The following is a 20,066-nucleotide window of genomic DNA, read 5'->3' on the forward strand; positions in this document are numbered from 1 at the left end:
GGCGGGAGTAAATGGGGCTAAAGTGGGAGTTACGTCTGCAGCAAGCATGGGAGAAGGCTGCACGGTACTTCTGTCAATGTGCATCTACGAAAGTCTACTATCGGCCTCGAGGGGGTAGAAAAAGCAAGCCTAGCTTTAAAGTCAGAGGACAGACACATTAATCTTCGTTCAGCACACGCCCCAGCTTCTCCTCTTGGGTTCTCTTCTGCTCTTCAGGCTGCTCCTGGGCCAGAAGCTCCGAGTGTACCATCGCTGTCCTATGAATACCTGCAGGTGTGTCCCACAAAGCCCCCACAAGGAAGTCACAGGAAGAACCACAAGAATACTGGGGTTGATTCAGTGGGCAAGAGCACTCTGCGTGAAAGCACTCGCTGACACCGATTCTCTGATACCCACGAAAAGTTGGGCATGATACGTCTAATCCCAGTGTTAAGGAACAGAAGCAGGCAGACTCCAGGAGCTCACTAGCCAACAACCCCAGGTGGGACATCGAGTTTCAGGCAAGAGAGACACCCTGTCTCAAAAAAAGTAAAGTGATGCCATCATTTCTCCAGACCAATGCCCCTGAGCCCACGGAAGCGTGGCCCTGAGACCTGCCTGCCTAGCTAGGGGTCCACAGCCTATACACCCTACCACACAGCAGCCGGGAGCTAGAATAACCAGATGTAGTTTTCTCAATTCCTGCTGTTCCCAAGAAACAAGGTCAAGGCCCAGCCAAACTTTCTTAGCTGGATTTGCTCATCCCGTTTGAAAATGAAGACTGTTTTCCACATTGGAGGAAGAGAGAAGCAAATCCGAACAACAACAGAAATGTATATATTGCCCCACTCCAGATGTGTCCTGAGGTTATCCGGAGGCATCTTGAACAGTGTCATTTCAACCCTAAACATTTACAAATAATTTATTTTTGCTTGGGCCAGATTGTCATTTTCTGGTATTTTGGCTTCTTTAGCCTGAATTTTTTTGTTTGTTTGTTTTTGAGTATGAAGCCATTTCATACTTTTTGGAATTTGAGACAGATTCCTAAACAAATGTCCTAAGAGGTGTGTGTGAGCAGAGCCTGGACAGAAGGCAGAATCTGCTCAGCCCTGGGAATCTTCTGGGCCTGCTCTTTGATGGTTACCCCCACAGCTGGGAGAGCCTGCTTCTCTGGACCAGGAAGTGCCTCGCAGACAGGGCTGCCATGATGCTACAGCACGGATAAGAAGAGAAAAGCTTCCAACACTGTGTCCTGAGAACAAGACGGGCAGCGTTGGGTGACTCCTTCGAAAGTCACCTCTAATGCCACCATGGTACTGAGCAAAGGAAAGCATCAGTGACAAATCCATTGCCAGTCCCACTGTCCCCAAACATGCAAGCCGGGAACACGGGTCCGTGGAGGGTGGATATGGAAGAGAGCCTGAGCAGACCCCTTAAAGAACAAATAATGAAAATACATGGCAGAAACATGCCTGAGTTTCTGGGGCTCAGAGAAGGTACTGTGGAGTGGTTTGACTTCTGCACACACCCCAAGGGGCTCGGGTCCCTCATCACTCAGAGTGCCACTGGTGGTACCCAGCCCCGACTCCCAGGATGTGAACCTCACTTTCTCCCTCATCACTAGCCTCAGTTCCCTTCTCACTGCCCCCACTGTGAGCAGGCTCCCTATCTCTTCTGCTTGCCAGCGGAGCCACTCTCTCTCTTGTGGCCCCTCTCTGGCGAGCCAAACGGCTACTCAGCTCTTGGCCTACTGTGTGCCTCCAACTCCCCAGCTGGGTCCTGTACGTTTAATGCTTTAGCTCATTGCAGCAGGAACATGAGGCAGCTGGTCGGCCACATTGTGTCTGAATGTGGAAGCAGAGAGAGATGAACACCAATGCCAGTGTCCAATCAACGTTCGCCTTTTTGCCCAGTCCAAGACCTCAGCCCATGGAGTGATGCCATCCACATTCAGGGTTTACCTGTCTCAATCAACCCAACCTGGGTCCCCCACACACTCGCCCAGACATTTGTCTCCTGGCTGATTCCAGAGCCTGTCAAGCTGACAATTGATGTTAACCGTCAGAGCGGATGACCTGTTTTCCTAGATCACAAATTGGAAACCCATCAGCAGATGTGCAGATTTTGTCCTTCCGGGTCCCAGCACATCCCCCCACAGCCTTCCCACGGTAAGCCCGGTGCCGCCTCAGCCAGAGACAAACAGAGCTGCAGCGGTGAGCTCACGATGTCGTCAGACTCCATCACTCTCACTGGCACGCAGGTCGGGGAGACTGGTTCCGACTAACTGAACTTGGTGCCACCAATGTTGCTCTTTCTGTAGTGAAGCTGCTCCAAGCGGTTCCCGATCGCCTCCCGTCACTGTTGGCAGCTCCATCACAGCCATGGGCACAAACCACCCCACTAACCTCACCAGCAACGCGGACGGTTCAATCCCAACATCTCTTCATCTGACCCACCTCACCCAGCCCCTGGGGACCTCGACACAGATCCTTAGTGGCCTCTTCTGGAAATGCCTTCGAGGGGCCAGGCCTTGCTTCCCCTTCCTGCCTGCCTATCACCTGTAGGTCTCCTTCCATGGCCAACCCTCCACTCGAGGTTTTCATGAAGCCAGAAGGTCCCACAGCTCAACTTATAAATTTTTCCCTCACTGGGCATCCCTAATCTCATTCCTTCAAGCAGTGGCTACAGTTCAAAATCACATTCACTCCATCTCAGTGTGAATCGATCTCTTAGCATTGGCTCTGGGGAGGGTGACCAATACAGCATCCTCACTGGGCTGTCCCATAACATCACAAACTTAACATGTCTACAAAGGAACTTCCTAGTCTCTTCCTGAATCCAAACCTTCCTGCCGGTCCTTTCCCTCGCTACTAAACATGTGAGAAGACATATTTAGCATCTTCACGAACCTTTTCCTTTTTCTCACATCTTACAGGATCTGCCTTTAAGATACAACTAGTGAGTGCCCACTTTTCTCTACTTCTGTGCCTGCACAATCCACAGCCATTGTGTATTGTCTTGATGCCACAGCGGTGACTCTAGCGGTGTCTGGGACAGCCTCCAAGATTCCACCGCTATCCTTCACCCTCTGGGTCTACCCCATCACAGCCACCAAAGTGAGTCTACTCAGGCGGAACACAGATCCCCTTCCTCCTCTGCTTAAACACATCTGCACAGGTTTCTCAGGATGCAACCTGAAATCTCTGCTGGCTGCCAAGTCAGAGTGCCCAGAGGCTTGCCGTCTCTGCTACCCAGCCTGACTCTGGCTTTCCCAGGCTCCCTTCGAGAAACCCTGTCCTCTGCAAAGCTTCCACAAGCAGCCAGGAAGCGCGGCTTTCAGGCTTTGGTGACCTCAATGTCCCTCAACAATGTTCTTGCCCAGGTGCTAAGAGGGGAATGTGTGCACCCCCTTGAGGTCTGAGTTCAAATGTTGCCCATTTAAAAAGCCTTGGCCACCCATTAAAAACTGCTATGGGTGTACACAGAAGGCTTTCCCTCCATTTTCTTCTCTCCACAGCATCTGCGTCTTGTCAAGTATCATACTTCACTCTCTCACACCATCAGCTACACAGGCTCTCCCCCACGGCTGTTCCCACCCCGTCTTCGCACCTCTGCCTGACAGCCAGCGCGCCAGCCCGGATGCCACTGTGTCAGCAGAACACCAGGCCGCGTGGCATGCTTTACCTTGCCAGAGCATGAATGAGCGCAGGAAAACCCCCTGGTGAGCCACACAAGTGACAACAGCCTTCTGAACCTGTCACTTAGCTCCAGCAGGAGATTAGCGACATCAGCCTCACACTGTGAAAACACACAGCTAAAGAGCAACACCTTATAAAGCATAAATGTAACCGCTGCCTCCACAGCAATCCTTAAAGCTCATCCGGGAGAGCCCCGCAAGGAATTCGCCTATGCTGTGGTATAAGAGGGGTAGATAGCTCTACTGAGGAGGGCCAACTGACCACTCTCCCCTGCTCCCCACACTGAGACTTTGACAGTGAGAAAGAGCTAAAGGAAAGTCCCTAAGCCTTCCTTTTCAGAGTTCAAAGGTTACCTGTGAGGAGGGCAGAGGCAAGGAAATGAGGTATCTTGCAGTCAGTTCTTGGGGTCCTGCTGTGCTCGTAAGCATCCAGGTGCCTCTTCCCTTAGGTGGAAGGAAGAGGTCTCTGTACTAGGCTCCCGACAGCTAAGAAAGGGAGGCCTGGGGACGCCAGTACTCAGCAGGGCACAAGATACCTAGGGAGAAAGAGAATGGAGACGGTCAGCACAAGAACAGACAGCCACAGGAGGATGAGGATAGGATGTTAAGAAGGACCAAGGTGCTGACACTGATCTCCTTGTCCCCAAGCCCGACGGGAGGCTGGGGAAAGAGCTGTCTGAGAACTTGTCACATTAGGATTAGTATAACGTGACAGTCTGCCAGAGGAGCAAGGATGCTTCACTGAGTAACAAAAGCGAATCCCAGCAATGAGTCAACAGATCAGTCCAGCACTGAGGAACATCCTCCAGGTCCCCACCCACCCAGCTCTGTCCTCACAGGATTCCACAGGGCAGCAACTAAGGTTGTTTCTTTCCATGGAGCAAAGCAGCATCAAAAATCACAACTCAAGAATATACAATGAGGGAAATGAGATCTGGAGACATAAGAGCCGGGGGAAACCGAGTAAGGGCAGGCGCGCGTTCTCTATTAGTAGATAGGGTGCAGAGAAGTCTACAGGGCTGGTGAGCGGTGGGAAGCAGCAAAGCCTGCTTGGGAAACACTTTGCAGATCTTGAAAGTTATAACCTTTGGCCTATGACCCAGGAATTGCCTGAGAGAAAGAAAAAGACAGCTACATGCTAAATCCTGCACACACACGCACACAAACATGCTCCAAGTGGCATTATTTACACTAAGCTACAGGTGAAAACAACCCACATGGCCATCTGCTGCTCAATGTCGCATGACCATGCAACTGTTTTGGTCCTGAAAGAAACTACAGTACTGGATTCACACTAAGACACGTACGTGTGTGTGTGTGTGTGTGTGTACGCATGTGCATATGCGCATGGTATATAGGTATACTCGCCTGTGCAGTTAGGTATGGATGCCAGAGGTTGATACTGAGATGTCTTTCTTAAATTTACACTATCACACCTGTTTTTTTTTTTTCCTTTTTAAATGCAGGGTCTCTCACTTAGCCAAAAATTCACCGTTTTGCCGAGGTTTGTGGACAATAAGCCTGGGAGCCTTCTGTCTCTGCCTCCCAGTGCTAAGGTTGCAGGAACCAGGTCTGGTTTTTCACATGTTCTGAGGGGTTGAACTTAGTTCCCCGGCAAGCAGTTTACCCATTGAGTCATGTCCCCCAGCCTGAAGGTCAATCTTGAATACACTATGTTAAGTAAAAGACACGGGGCACAGAAATTCTTTAATATGCAAAACCACATATATAAAACCATACAAAATGTCCCAATGGAAAACCAATGGAGAGAGAAGGGAAATGCCTGGTTTGCTGAGCACCACTGCATGATCCTGGCTGATGGGAGATGACGAAAAGCATTCTGGAATCATGTAAGGGTGATGGTCACAAGACCATCTGCAAACATGCTCAAAACCCCCGCATGGGGACTCTAAGACAGTGACCTTAAGGCTATGAATGAGAGAACTGGGAAACTATTAGCTTAAAAGAGAAGGGAGGGAGGAGGGTGGGCAAGCACAAGCCCCTGGAAGAAGCAGGAGGACAGGGTAAGACAGAATTTCTAAAACTTTTGCCTTTCTTCAAGCAAATTGACTTTGCTCACCAGGATCGCAATGCTCCTTAAAGAACTCTGTTTTGATGGGTTTCTGGCCATTCCCTGCTCCAGCATGAATACTTCCAGGTCCCTTCAATGAGGGCTTCAAGAGCAGCCGTGCAGGTAACATCATAGCAGACAGACCCGTGCCTCTTTGGTGCATTAATCTCTCCTCCTTTACACTAGAACATCAGGCTTTGTCCACACAGTGTGCAAATGCACGATCGTTTCTCTTGCAACACTCGTGAACAGACTGCTCAAGGCCGAGGTCTTCAAGACTCACTCTGTTTCTCCAGCAGAGCCCTAACTCCTACTCCCAAGTCTCTCACCTGCGTACAAGGGGCCTCGAATAGCTTCACTATGCCAAGTCCAGAAAATGTCATCACTAGGCTACCGGACTATTCTCTGCCTTCTTGGTGTAACTCCTGACTGCATTCCTTCTAGAGATGTACCTTGCTGCTGGTGCTCCCACCTAAGTAGAGCCTAGAAAAAGCATGGAACTGCCAGCAGGAAATAAGCATTCTGCTAAGACAGCACACTGGCAATAGGAGCCATTTTGAGTCGCAGGAAGAAGAGCTTTGCAAAGGCCAGCCAGTTGTAAAACTCTGCCCGGGCTCGGAGCGGAGGTAGGAGTCCCGTGTCCACGCTCTTCAGCCTCTCAGGCTGCGAAGACCACTGGCTCCCTCAGTCCCAAAGCTCATAGTCTCAGAGCCTGTTTGCATCTCCCCTGGAAAATGGACACAAATAAGACATGGAAATACGCAGGGAGGCCAATCGGGGAGAAGGGGACCAGTGAAAGCGGGAGGACACAAGAGAGGAAAACAGGTAAACATGATCAAAATACATTATACACACACATGTGGAAATGTCGCAATGAAGCCTGTCACTATGCTAAATAACATATGCTAATGAAGACCATACAATGCTTGTGTTGTAAACAGATGCCTTTTTAGGTTTGTTTTTCGTTTTTTAAGACAGGGTTTCTCTGTGTAGCTTTGGTGCCTGTCCTGGAACTCACTCTGTAAACCAGGTTGACTTTGAACTCACAGAGATCTGCCTGTCTCAGCCTCCCAAGTGCTGGGATTAAAGGCATGCGCCACTACCACCCGGCTCAGATGCCTTCTATAGTGATGAATCATTTGCACTTTAAATGCATTTTGTTATTTAGGGACAGGTCTGTGCATGTGTGTCTGTACATGTGTGTCTGTCTGTGCATGTGTGTCTGTGCATGTGTGTCTGCCTGTGCCTGTGCCTGTATGTCTGTGCATGTGTCTGTGCATGTGTGTCTGTGCATGTGTGTCTGTGTGTGTCTGCGCATGTGTGTCTGTGCATGTGTGTCTGTGTGTGTCTGCGCATGTGTGTCTGTGCAAGTGTGTCTGTGCATGTGTGTCTGCGTGTGTGTCTGTGCAAGTGTGTCTGTGCATGTGTGTCTGTGCAGGTGTGTCTGTGCGTGTGTGTCTGTGCGTGTGTGTCTGTGCAAGTGTGTCTGTGCAGGTGTGTCCGTGCATGTGTGTGTATGTGTGTCTGTGCGTGTGTGTCTGTGTGTGTGTGTCTGTGCATGTGTGTCTGCCTGTGCCTGTGCATGTATGTCTGTGCATGTGCATGTGCATGTGTGTCTGTGCATGTGTGTCTGTGCATGTGTGTCTGTGTGTGTCTGCGCATGTGTATCTGTACATGTGTGTCTGTGCATGTGTGTCTGTGCATGTGTCTCTGTGTGTGTCTGCGCATGTGTATCTGTACATGTGTGTCTGTGCATGTGTGTCTGTGTGTGTCTGCGCATGTGTATCTGTACATGTGTGTCTGTACATGTGTCTGTGCATGTGTGTCTGTGCATGTGTGTTTGTACATGTGTGTCTGTGCGTGTGTGTCTGTGCATGTGTGTATATGTGTGTCTGTGCGTGTGTGTCTATGTGTGTGTGTCTGTGCGTGTGTCTGTGCGTGTGTGTCTGCGCATGTGTGTCTGTGTGTGTGTGTCTGTGCATGTGTGTGCATGTGTGTGCGTGTGTGTCTGTGCGTGTCTCTGTACATGTGTGTCTGTGCATGTGTCTGTGCGTGTGTGTCTGTGCATGTGTCTGCGCATGTGTGTCTGTGCATGTGTGTCTGTGCATGTGTGTCTGTGCATGTGTGTCTGCGCATGTGTGTCTGTGCGTGTGTGTCTGTGCATGTGTGTCTGTGCATGTGTGTCTGTGCAGGTGTGTCCGTGCATGTGTGTGTATGTGTGTCTGTGCATGTGTGTATGCCTGTGCCTGTGCATGTATGTCTGTGCATGTGTGTATTGTGTGTCTGCACATGTGTATCTGTACATGTGTGTCTGTGCATGTGTGTCTGTGCATGTGTGTCTGTGTGTGTCTGCGCATGTGTATCTGTACATGTGTGTCTGTTCACGTGTGTCTGTGCATGTGTGTCTGTGCATGTGTGTGCATGTGTGTGTGTGTCTGTGCGTGTGTCTGTGCGTGTGTCTGTGCATGTGTCTGTGCATGTGTGTCTGTACATGTGTGTCTGTACATGTGTGTCTGTGCGTGTGTGTCTATGCGTGTGTGTCTATGCGTGTGTGTCTGTGCGTGTGTGTCTGCGCATGTGTGTCTGTGCGTGTGTGTCTGTGCATGTGTGTGCATGTGTGTCTGTGCGTGTGTCTGTACATGTGTCTGTGCATGTGTCTGCGCGTGTGTGTCTGTGCATGTGTCTGCGCATGTGTGTCTGTGCGTGTGTGTCTGTGCATGTGTGTCTGTGCATGTGTGTCTGTGCATGTGTGTCTGTGCATGTGTGTCTGTGTGTGTGTGTCTGCGCATGTGTGTCTGTGCGTGTGTGTCTGTGCATGTGTGTGCATGTGCCTGTGCCTGCAGGCACCTACGGAGACTATAATAAGACAGCAGGTTCCCCAGAGCTAGAGTTCCAGGCGGTTGTGAGCTGCCCAGTACTGGTGTTAAGAGCCAAACTCCAGTGGCTGCTGAGCCATCTCCCCAGCCCTTTATTTGCTGATTTTATTTATTTTATTTTATTGCAGATGGGCAAGAAGTCCTTGCTCTTAAGAATTCTACATAAGGGGATGGGAGAGACGGCGTAGTGGTTATTCTTATACAATTCCCAGGGACTGCAAGTGGCTCAGAACCATCTATAACAGGATCAGATGCCTCTTCTGTCATGCAGGAATACATGCAAGCACTCATATACATAAACAAATAAATCTTAAAGAATTCTAAATAACAGGGAACCCCAAGTCTACCCATGACCCTTCTAGCTATTAACAAAATCCACTTCTGTTTATCCCAAAAAATAAATATAATATATTGCAAGAGGGAGACTTCTCATTTCCTAGCAGGTTATTCCAACGGTGTCTAATAAATCCATTCCTTCATACGAACATGGATGCCACCACACGTATAAAAGCCCCCCAAAGCCAAGCTTATGCAGAAAGCATGAAGAAATGGCCTCACTAATTCATCAAGCATGTGCACATCTCTCTATGTGATCGCACCTTATTAAATAAAGGCAATCACTGAAACAACCAGGCCTGTAAGGAGAATACCAAGCTGGAATCATCACTCGGCACCTTTCCCAACACAATCCAACCCGTAGTTCTGAAGCCGCAGGTGCCCCCGAGAGCCACGCCAGCTCAACATAAAACTGTACTTACTACCAATATCACAAGGTATTAGTTTTTCCAATTTTACTCCGTTATTTGATTGTACAAGTGTCAACTCTGTAGATGGCAACCTGCTGCCCTGTGAAATGGAGCAGGCTGCGAAAACTTGGCAGTCTGCATGCACGTGAGCGAACACATCTGCACATTAAGTGAGCACACCCGTGTGGACTCTTGTGAGTTGTGGGTAATGATAGGGGTAAAGCCTTGCACGGAAGGATGGGTGCTGCTTCTCAGAGTGATTTTTCACAGTCTCTAGAGAGAAAGAGAGCAGATCCAGTGGAATGAGGAAGCCGGCTGTAAAGACAGCTGAGAAGGAATCAGCCTGGCGAGGTCCCTGGGAGGGATTTGGGGAATCCTCACAGCTGTGGCCAGAGGCGCCAGAGTCAGATGTGCTCCAAAGTGAGTTTCAGAACTGGCTGTAGAGAAGGAAAGGGGAGAGGAGGTCGGGATGGAGAGTGGTGAGGGAGGGAAATGAGAAAAAGGGAGAGAAAGGGAAAAGTGAGGATGAGAAGAGGGGAGGAAGAGGAGGAGGAGAGGAAAGAAAAGGGGGGAGAAAAGGCCAAAGTGCTTCCAGGTTTTCATTTTGAACAGTGGAGCACCTACCTGCGAGTGGTGGAGCACTCCTCATACCACATGCACACCTGTGAGGAGCACCTACCTGCGAGTGGTGGAGCACTCCTCAACCACATGTACACCTGTGAGGAGCACCTGCCTTGAGTGGTGGAGCACTCCTCACACCACATGTACACCTGTGAGGAGCACCTGCCTTGAGTGGTGGAGCACTCCTCACACCAAATGCACACCTGTAAGGAGCACCTTCGTGCAAGTGGTGGAGCACTCCTCACACCACATGTATACATGTGAGGAGCACCTGCCTCCGAGTGATGGAGTACTGTTCATGCCACATGCACACCTGTGAGGATCTAGGAAGGTGACAGCACAGGGTCAGGCAGAACTGTCTGTGTCAGGAGGCTGTCTGTCAAGAGCTCATCCGAGCATGGGCACCAGAGGAAAGAACAATAGAAGTGTGCGGATGTGCCTCCCCCCTCTAATGACAACCCAGAGAGACACATGGCACGGGGCTCCAGTAGTAATCAGTGTGGCCAAAGCCATGCCCAGTGTCCCTTGGGAAGTCAGGGGACAGGAAAACACACGGGAGCCCTCACACAGGAGGAGTGATGGTGCAGTGTGACGTCACAGCCCTGGGAACCGTTGCAGAAGCCAACACTGGAAGACGTAACTGAGGGTAACAAGCTGAGTCAATCACAGGATGCCACCCCTGTGAGTAAGAAAGAGATGTGCTGGCTGGAAAGACGTCTAAGACACACCTGGAAATAAAAAGGCAACATGTAAAATGTGTGCATGACAAGATTACATGTGTGCGCAGGACTGACGAGATGCGCTTCTTCTAGGGGACGCCAGAGCAAACGAAAGGGTGTCCAGTGGTCACTCTAATCAAAAGTGTGCTCCTCTCCGGAGCCTTTCATCTTGGCCTGTCTTCCGAGGTTAACAAGCTCTGGCACAGTAAACTTCACCCACTGCTTATTGTCCTTTGTCTGACGAAGGATCACATTTGCCACGCATAACATGCCACAAAGGATGAGTTAAAACCCTACAGGAAAAGCTTAATTTCCTTGCATTCCTGGCCCCACAGAGAAGCAGTGCTTTCTTTCTCTTCTTTACACTGGCTACCCCCATCTACACCACACACACGAGCACACACACACACTTACACTTGGTACATTTGCATTTAGCCTCTGATCATCTGCTTGTAGCTATCACATACCACACACGCACACATGCACGCACACACACGCATGCACACACACTCACACTCGGTACATTGACATTTAACCTCTGTTCATCTCCTTGTGGCTATCACACACCACACACCCACACACAAACGCACGCACAACACACTCACATTCGGTACATTTACATTTAGCCTCTGCTCGTCTGCTTGTGGATATCACACACCACACACACACACACACACACACACACACACACATGCACACACACGCTCGGTATATTAACATTCAGCCTCTGCTCATCTGTCTGTGGCTATCACACACAACACACACACATGCACATGCACACATGTGCACGCATGCACACACAGGCACACACACTCACACTCGGGACACTGACATTTAGCCTCTGCTCATCTGCTTGTGGCTATCGCTACAAAGCACGTGGAGAAGAACGACCTATGTAGGACGCCTTGCACAGATACACAACACCAAGGACCCGAAGGAATCTGGCTGCTTCTCCCAGGTCTTTCCATTCCCAAGCCCGGGACTGTCCTCCAGTTGCTGCTGATCCTGAAAGTTAGGATTTCAAAATCAGTGCAGCTCTCGGCAAGGAGGTTCTCACAGCAGATGCAGGCCGCGGTTGCCACATGTGTGAGCTTCAGTATGAATGGGGGTCTTGTCTGGCTGCAATAAAGCTCCCCTCTGTTTGTATGCATGCTATACTGAGAGTCTTGTCCACTGGGAAGCTACCCAGTGCTCCACGACAATCCCTTCCGTGTTGTCTTGAAGGGATCCATTTAACATTTGCCTTCTCTGGGGTAAATACAGCAACTGAAGCCTTTCTCAAGGCAGCCGTGAAGCCTGCTCACTGGCTCACTGGCTATCATTAAATTGAGGGTTGGTCAGGCTTATGTTTTGCTTTGTTTTTGTTGGTTTTTTGTTTTTAATTCTCTTGCTGAAAAGAAAGGCCTCTGGTTATTCGACTATCCCTCCTAACTAAAGAAATCACTCATAAAAACACAACTGATTCTCAAGCTCCACGAGGCCCACAAAGAACTGATTGATTTACCCAACTAGATGCCGAAGCAGGCACAAATAAGAATCTTGTTGCTGTCTGGACATTACACTAGAAAAAAAAAAACTAATTTATTTAGAGCCCTGCGACAATAAAACACTCTGTGACTTTAAGGAACTCAGAAAGCAGTTCCCTGGGCGACTTGTCTCTAAGAAGAATGAGGTGGCTTTGTGTTTGCTGAGCAGAGGGAAATTCCTCCAGGGAGCAAGACGAATTACCTTTCTATCCAAAACATGTGTGTGCTGGCCAAGCCGGGGACTCTGACAAGGACAAGATGCCCATACAGGCGGAGACAGTCTTGCATCTGAACACCGAAGGCCTGGACAGGAGGGAAGGGCCTCGTATCATGTGACTCCGCACTGTCCAGCATGTGTGTTTTTAACGTATCCTACCCATGTTATTCATAGGATGTAAGACTGAGTATTTAGAGTCTACAAGTCACTGTGGCTAGTAACCTCACAGGATCAGATAGCTATACCATCACCTCTCTTACCTCAGAACAAGACCTCGGGGCCAGTGCGAGGGTGCAGCCAGCATGAATATGTGCATATCCGATAAATAAATAAGTAAATAAAATTTTAATCTAAATTAAAATCCCTCAGATCTCTCACACAGTAAGTCCCTCATTTCTGGTTTGCACCCATGATCTCGTGCCTTCTGTAAAGGTCATACAAATAGAACCTCACCTTTTAAGTCTGGCTCCTTTTGTATTTCTTGTTTGAAAGCTAAAATTGAAATGACATATTTCTTGGGCAAGTTCCATCAAAGCCATACATTACATTTCTCCAAGGCTATCTGTGTGTCTAAATCAGTTACATCTAATCCCACAGATGCCAGAAGACGGACCTATGTGTGCAAAGAGTCTGCAGATAATAACTGCCCACTTAACAGAGCAAAACTGGTCGGTCAATAAAGCCTTTTAAACATGTCGCCCATGCAAAAGTCCCCAGAGCTACTCTAAAGCAACAATGTTAGGCTCAAAGTCAGAAGAACAGGAGCATTTCCAGGGCTGCTGACAGGTTAGATGGTCAAATCTCAAAACCCCCAAACAGCCCAGCTCCCAACAATAGCTCTCTGAGCCTTGTATGATGTGAGTCCTCTCCATCATCACAGCCAGGGACTACAGGACACTGATGGGACCCTGGCAGGGAGGCACCTGACACAACCCAGGTAGAAACCACAGACACGAGCTTCGTTGTGTGGAAACCTAAAGGGTCATGGCTCCATCACAGGAAAAGGCCAGGCGAGCGGCAAAACGGAGACTTCTTACAACAATCTTACAACTTCTTACAAAATAAATAAATAGATAGATAGATAGATAGATAGATAGATAGATAGATAGATAAATAGGTCCCAGGACAAAGTCACACTATCAACCCTGTGTAGAAAAGTGAAATCAGAGTCACTGCTACAACCCATCACAGGGGCAGGAGCTAGGAAGGAAGGATGCTCTGTTGCAAGGGCCATTTAGTACACAATTTGGTGGCATAATGCTTTCAGAAAGGGTGTTATGTTTAGAAATACTGACTTCAAACTATAGGGCAATCACTGATTTTTTTGTATCTATAATGATGGGCTAATAGTGGTACCCTGGCAATCCCATCCATATTCAAGCAGGAAAGTCAAAGAAACAAAATGAAAAGAGACAATAAGTTGAAAATAACCATCCACAAGGTACTGCAGCTGCCAGACAACCATATCAAAAATCACGTTAAACATAAATGGTCTAAAAAAAATCAGTTAAAAGACGTGGACTTCAGAAGACTTCATCCGCTAAGTTCCTCTGTGGAGTGAGTGGCTGTCTGTACAGAAATCACAACTTGTCAATGTGAAGAGAGTAAGTGACCGTGTGGTTCTTGGTCACAGATTGTACCTCTTATGTCATAGACCCACAGACTCAGTCAATGAAGAGTGAACAGAAAGACAGTAAGAACCAGAGGCTGGGGAGGCCCAGTCTAACAAGCTGTCTTCTGAACCATAGAACAACTGCAGTCAGAAACTCGAGGCAGATGTGGTTGCCTGCATAATACCAAGCCGGCTACCATTCCAGCATAGAGGGCGGAGGGGTTCATTAGTTCCCTACTCTAGCTGAGAAGACAATGACAAGGATGGCTTCTGAGGAACGGGGAGAGGCCCCTGATAGGTCCATTATGTTCCTGGGATGGCCCCACACCAGGAGTTAACGAGCAGCACATGTTAGACTCAATGGGTTATTAAATAAGTTATTAGATAAAAAAATAGAGGGCACAAAGTTAGGAGGGGATAAAGGACGTGGATAGACCCAGGAGAAATTAAGGTAAGGAATGGGAGAAATTAATATAATTAAAAGACATAGTATATAGTTAAGAAATTCTCAAATTAATAAAAATACTATATGAAAATATGGGTACAAGAGTGAAAAGAAAATCACAACTGTGCATTGTATTATTTGTAAGAAACTCACTGAAAAGCCACAGAAGCAGATTAAAAGTAAAGGGTTGGAGATAAAATACACTATGCCAAAGCTAATCAAAAGGAAGCTGAATGGCAAGGATTTAAAACCAGAATCATCAGGCTGTGTTGTGGCATTGCATTTATATGTTAATAAATAAAGTTTGCCTGAGGATCAGAAGAGTAAAACAGCCACAGTGGCCAGCCTTACAGACCAGGCAGCAATGACACACGCCTTTTATCCCAGTAGCCACACTAGCTTTCTACAGAAACCAGGCGATGGTGGTGCACACCCTTAATCCCAGAACTAGAGAGAACTGTATCTCGGGAGGACATAGCGCTCGGTCTCATTCTAAGGTTTCCTGTAGCCGGGATCATCATTTTCGGACTGAGGTCGAGGTAAGAGCCAGTGGCTGATTGCTTAGCTTTTCTGGTCTTCAGGTTGAACCCCAATATCTCTGGGTTTTTTATCCATGTTACAAGGCTGCAAAGTATAAAGAGACAAATTCTATCAAAGACATAAACATGTATATCCCCACCAACAGAGTACAAGGCACAAAGGCAAAGCTGATAAAACTACAGCAGAGAAGCATCCATTAAGTAGAAATTTAACACCATTCATGGGAAATGGACAACTTCAGCAGGCAGAAAACAAAACAAAACAAACGCTGGACCAGACAAAGTTGATCTGGACAGTACCAACCATCAACTTGAACTGCTTCATCTGTCATCTCCCATCTAAACTCTGTGGCTCCCAGGAAACAACCTAGGCCACAAGGTCACATAAAATTAAAACAAATCGATAAAAGAACCATAGAAATTATCCCAAGTTTCATGCTTGGAAACCTAAACCCGTAGCCAAAGGATACACAGACCTGGAGATGTAGAGGCTACCTTAGACACCATGAGAAGGATACACAGGCCTGGAGATGTAGAGGCTACCTTAGACACCGTGAGAAGGAATCCATGTATGAACAAAAATGGAGAGGAAAACAAAACACCTGTTTGTGTATGCATGCGTGAACACACACACATCATTCATGGGCTACAGATGTTATTGCAATCTTAGCACAAAACAATGCTACAAACAGAAAAAAAACCCAGGAGAGAATGGGGTATTACTCATTTAGGTGTTTCTCACCTTAACTGAAAACTAAAGACAAAATTAGCAGTTTCTAATTTGCACTATTTGTTTGCTCATTTTCTGCAGTGCTGGGCTTGGGGCCCAGGGCCTATAGACTCTTGTCAAGCACTCTGCCACAGAGCTACAACTCCAGGCCCAAGCTCTCACCACTGCCATGTATGATATGGCCTCATACTTTCCCACAACGAGGCATTCTTGGGTTCACCTTTCAGACTGCCCCTTAATGTCTATCTTTACATGTACAGAGGTGTGATGTCTTCAGTTCTCAGGAGTCCCACAAATGAAGTAAGTTGGCACCATTCTCACCACACAGATGAACATTTGGGGACATTTGTGGGAGTCATAAGCCCCGCTGGGGCTGAGGGCTCGGGCAAGACTCCTCTTCTCTCTATCTGACCTCATCTTGTCTCCTCTTGCACAATCCCTGACCACAGCTGCCACGCTGGGAGGTTTCAGCCATGCAAGACGATTCCGCAGGCTCCGGCCTCCCTTCTGAGGTTCACCAGCACAGGCAGATCTGCAGGGGCCTGACCTACACGGGAGCCAACGGAGCAGCCCTTCTGAAACAGTGCTGATGTTTGCATTGCTGTTTAGTTTAATAACAGGGGGTTCCTTCCTTCCTGGTTGATTACTCATTGTTCTCTAAGCCACCACAGCAGAATGCCCATCGCAGACCTCAGGCTCATCTGCTGAAATGCTTGCCATGTGGGAAATAGTACCGTGTGTGTTGGGGTGAGCCGTAATTTACATTTAAAAATTTTTTTGATGGAGGTCTGGCAGGCTGGCTCAGTGGGCAAAGGCATCTGTTGCAAGACTGATGACCTAAGTTCAATCCCAGAAATCACATGGAAGGAGAGAACTTCCTGCAAATCCTCTGACCTCCACAGGCGTGCTATGGCATGACTGTACACACACACACACACACACACACACACACACACGCATATATATACAAATACATACACACACACGCATGCATGCACACACACAAATACATACAAATATACATACAAAACAAATTAAGATCTATAATTTGTTTTACATTTTAAACTAAAATAATATATTTTATTACAAAATGAAACACAGTCATCACTTGGGATCAAGCCAGTGGTGGCCTCAGCTTCTGCCTCCCACAGACACCAACATCTACAGATGCCCCAGTCCTTATGTAAAATGTCAGTCTCTGCATAGCTGAGGCAGGAGAGAAAGGCAGGATGATGGGTGAAAGAATGAGAAAGACCTCCATCTGGCAGGTCCTGCCAACGGCATCAGAAAACATCAGAAATGCCCAGAAAGCCCAAGTTACCCACAGAGACAACTTAAGAGTTTCCTAGGACACCCTTCAGGGACAGTCAGCAAAGTGTGCTTGCATAGGGCCCAAGCAATATCAACCTTGAGTTTCTAGAACCACTCTTGGCCATAAATCTAAACGATGTCCATTAATCTACCTCACACCTCCATTCCCCAAGGAATACCCTCGAACATTTCCCCTTCCTGTCAGTGGAATGGGACGTTAGCATCCCTTAGAGGTGTGACTGGAGACTGATCCTAGTACGCATCTCTGTTTTGTGACATATGCCACGATCCACACGAAGAGAAAAGGGTTTATTTGGCTTCCACTTCCACTTCACGGTCCATCACCAAAGGAAGTGCCGGCAGGAACCCGGGGCAGGCACTGACGCAGAGCCCATGGAAGAGCGCTGCCTACTGGCTTGCTCCCCATGGTTTGCTCAGCCTGATTTTTTGTACAAGCCCAGATCCCCTGTCCAGGAGAATCTATCCACAGTAGACTGGGTCCTCCCACATCAAACGTGAATCTAGAAAATGCCCCAGATTTGCTGACACTGAGGAAGGCAATTCCTCCCCTGATTCTCCCCCTTCCCAGATGGCTCTCCCTTGTGTCAAGCTGAGAAAAAACCTGACCAGCACCAGAACCAACAGAATCCCACATACACCCACTGTAAAGAAACCTACTTGTGATTTGCCCCAGAAGTCCACCTTCCTCCTTCCATTTACTATTCAGACCATCTGTCTTTCTAAAAATCCCTGGGCTTAAGAGCTGCATTTAAAATGTCAGTTAGTAAATCCCCAATCCTGCTTTATCCTGGTTCACCGTGGAATCCTTTTCCTTGATCTGTGAGGCCAGGGATCCTGGGTTTGCCTAATTGGGGGTTCCTAAGGAGAGAGGAGCCAAGGTCCTGCATAGGGAGAATAAGGACTGTGTCTGTGTCCCCATCACTGATGACAGAACCCATGCCCAAGCTCCTTTAGAGCTGACATTCTCTCTGCTTTGCATGTGCTGCCTAACACAGTGTGCACCTCTGTAATAAAGTCAAGAGCAAAATCAAGACAGGAATGGCCCTACCCTGAGTGTTTTCAGTCCACGGTTGGTTGAACTCAAGTGAGGATACAGGGCACCAACTACAAAACCACAGGGGGGAAAAAAAAGTCAAGAACCAAAAAAAAAAAAAAAAAAATTAAAAAAACCTCATGCTCCTTGTGAGTTATGAGACTTTCCCTTAGCATATTTTCCATGTTGATAAACCAAACCATATATTAAATGAAATCCTGTCTCACAATTATTTCTGCTTAATAGTCTAAACATTTTCCCAGGGCCACAATCTCCAAAAATCTTATCCAATTAGCGGATGATGTTTATTTAACCATATTGAGATGTTTTCCATTTGGGGCTATTACATTTATAAAAACGAAAATGAAAACAATAAACATTTGTGAATAAATCACCTATTCTCTCCACATTTAGCACTGTTTCCTCGGGCTGGCTAGATGGCAAAGGAAAGCAACACATTCGTCCTTAATCCAGCCCCTCTCCAAGCTCAGGGCAAGAGGGTTATTTCTCTGACTGAGCCAACATGATACATTTCACCTCCTTTTCAGAGCACAGCTTTAAAATATGATAAAATCCTTTGAGCTAATTTCCCTTTCCAGAAAGCACTAATGATTTCATGCTTACTAAGAGAACCTTTATCTTATCTCCCGAGGTCTTTATTAGGGCTGCCCACAGGTGTGACTATACCCTGTCTATATAAACAGAGAGGTGTAGAAGGCAGACTGGGGTCCACACAAGGAAAGAGTCAAGTGTAACTAAACCAGTACACACTAGGACTGTGTGAACGTTGGGCGGTTTTTCTTATTCGCTCATTGGTTTATTCCCATGCGTGACTTTGAAAATCACCAACGCATACCTTCAAGCACGACCTTTTTAATTATATTCTGCGTCTCGTGTAGCTCGGGCTGCCTAGAACTCACTATGTAGCTGCTGATGCTCTTGAATTTTTTATCCTCCTGCCTCCACTTCCTGAGTGCTGAGGTTACAGCTGTGTGTGTAGCTAGAGACTGAGCCAAGGATTTAATGCATAGGCAAGAACTCTGCCGTCTAAACTACACCCTCAGCCCCTCATGGGTGATCTTAATGGATTCTCTTCCTTTCTGTCAAGCTGTCCTTTTTTTTTTTTTTTTTTTTTTTTTTTTGGTTTCTGGGACAGGGCCATGCAAGGCAGCCTTAGCTGGCCTGGAACTCACTCTAGAGCTAGTCTGAACTCACCGCTATCCTCCTGTCTCAGTCTCACATGTATTAGGATGGCAATCATATATCACTAGGCTCAACGTACAGTTCAGGTCAACGTTCCGTTTGGTTTGCAAGGTGCTATGAGAGAAATTTTTAAATATGCCTGACACATCCTTCTGTTCCTGACAGAGTCCATGGACTGCTCTGTCACCCAAGAATCTGAGCTGCTCCCCACTGCCTGAGAAGACAGCACAAAACAGTGTTCAGAGCAGGGATGTGCAGGAACACCCCTCCCCGCTCTGCCTCCATCCCAGCTCCAGCCTGAACGCTGAGCTGCACCTGAGAGTTCATGGACTCTCTCGCACTGTGCACGAGCTTCAGACAGCGCCATGAGCGTTCTGTTTTGTTGACACAATAAAACATATGTGCTTACATGAATACCCGGTCTGACTCTTCATATTTCAAGACTAATACGTTTCTTTTCAGGCTTTGAAAGCATCCCACTGGGCAAAGCTCTCTGCCGGTATGGGGAGCAGAGGGATGGAGTCTTCCTTCCCGTGTGTGTTCCTCATGCCAGAGCCACCTGGGGAAGCCACAAGGCCTGACTCCTGCTGGAAACACACAGGATCACTGCACAGGACAGGAAGTGGGAGAGCCAGGATTTTGACACCAGAACCAGACGCAAAGTGAGAAAAGACTGAGGCCGGGGGCAGGGAGGGGTCTGCCAAGAGGCCCGGTGCACAG

At 47.8% G+C, this 20,066-nt stretch overlaps 1 protein-coding gene across 2 annotated transcripts in view; it reads right to left on the bottom strand.

The window, feature by feature from the left end:
* Rnf144a (ring finger protein 144A) overlaps window positions 1-20,066 on the bottom strand; it is a 121,444-nt gene that overhangs the window by 90,097 nt on the left and 11,281 nt on the right. The window contains exon 2 of one of the 2 annotated variants that reach the window (XM_041630498.1): window positions 4,031-4,212. The exons of the other annotated variant lie outside the window; for it this stretch is intronic. The gene's annotated coding sequence lies outside the window, so the exon portion shown is untranslated. The remainder of the gene's footprint in view (window positions 1-4,030; window positions 4,213-20,066) is intronic. 2 annotated transcript variants of the gene reach the window in all.

Source organism: Microtus oregoni, unplaced genomic scaffold (genome assembly GCF_018167655.1).
Source record: "Microtus oregoni isolate MIOR12 unplaced genomic scaffold, Mior012 000034F_ref0000314, whole genome shotgun sequence".
NCBI classification, from domain to species: domain Eukaryota; kingdom Metazoa; phylum Chordata; class Mammalia; order Rodentia; family Cricetidae; genus Microtus; species Microtus oregoni.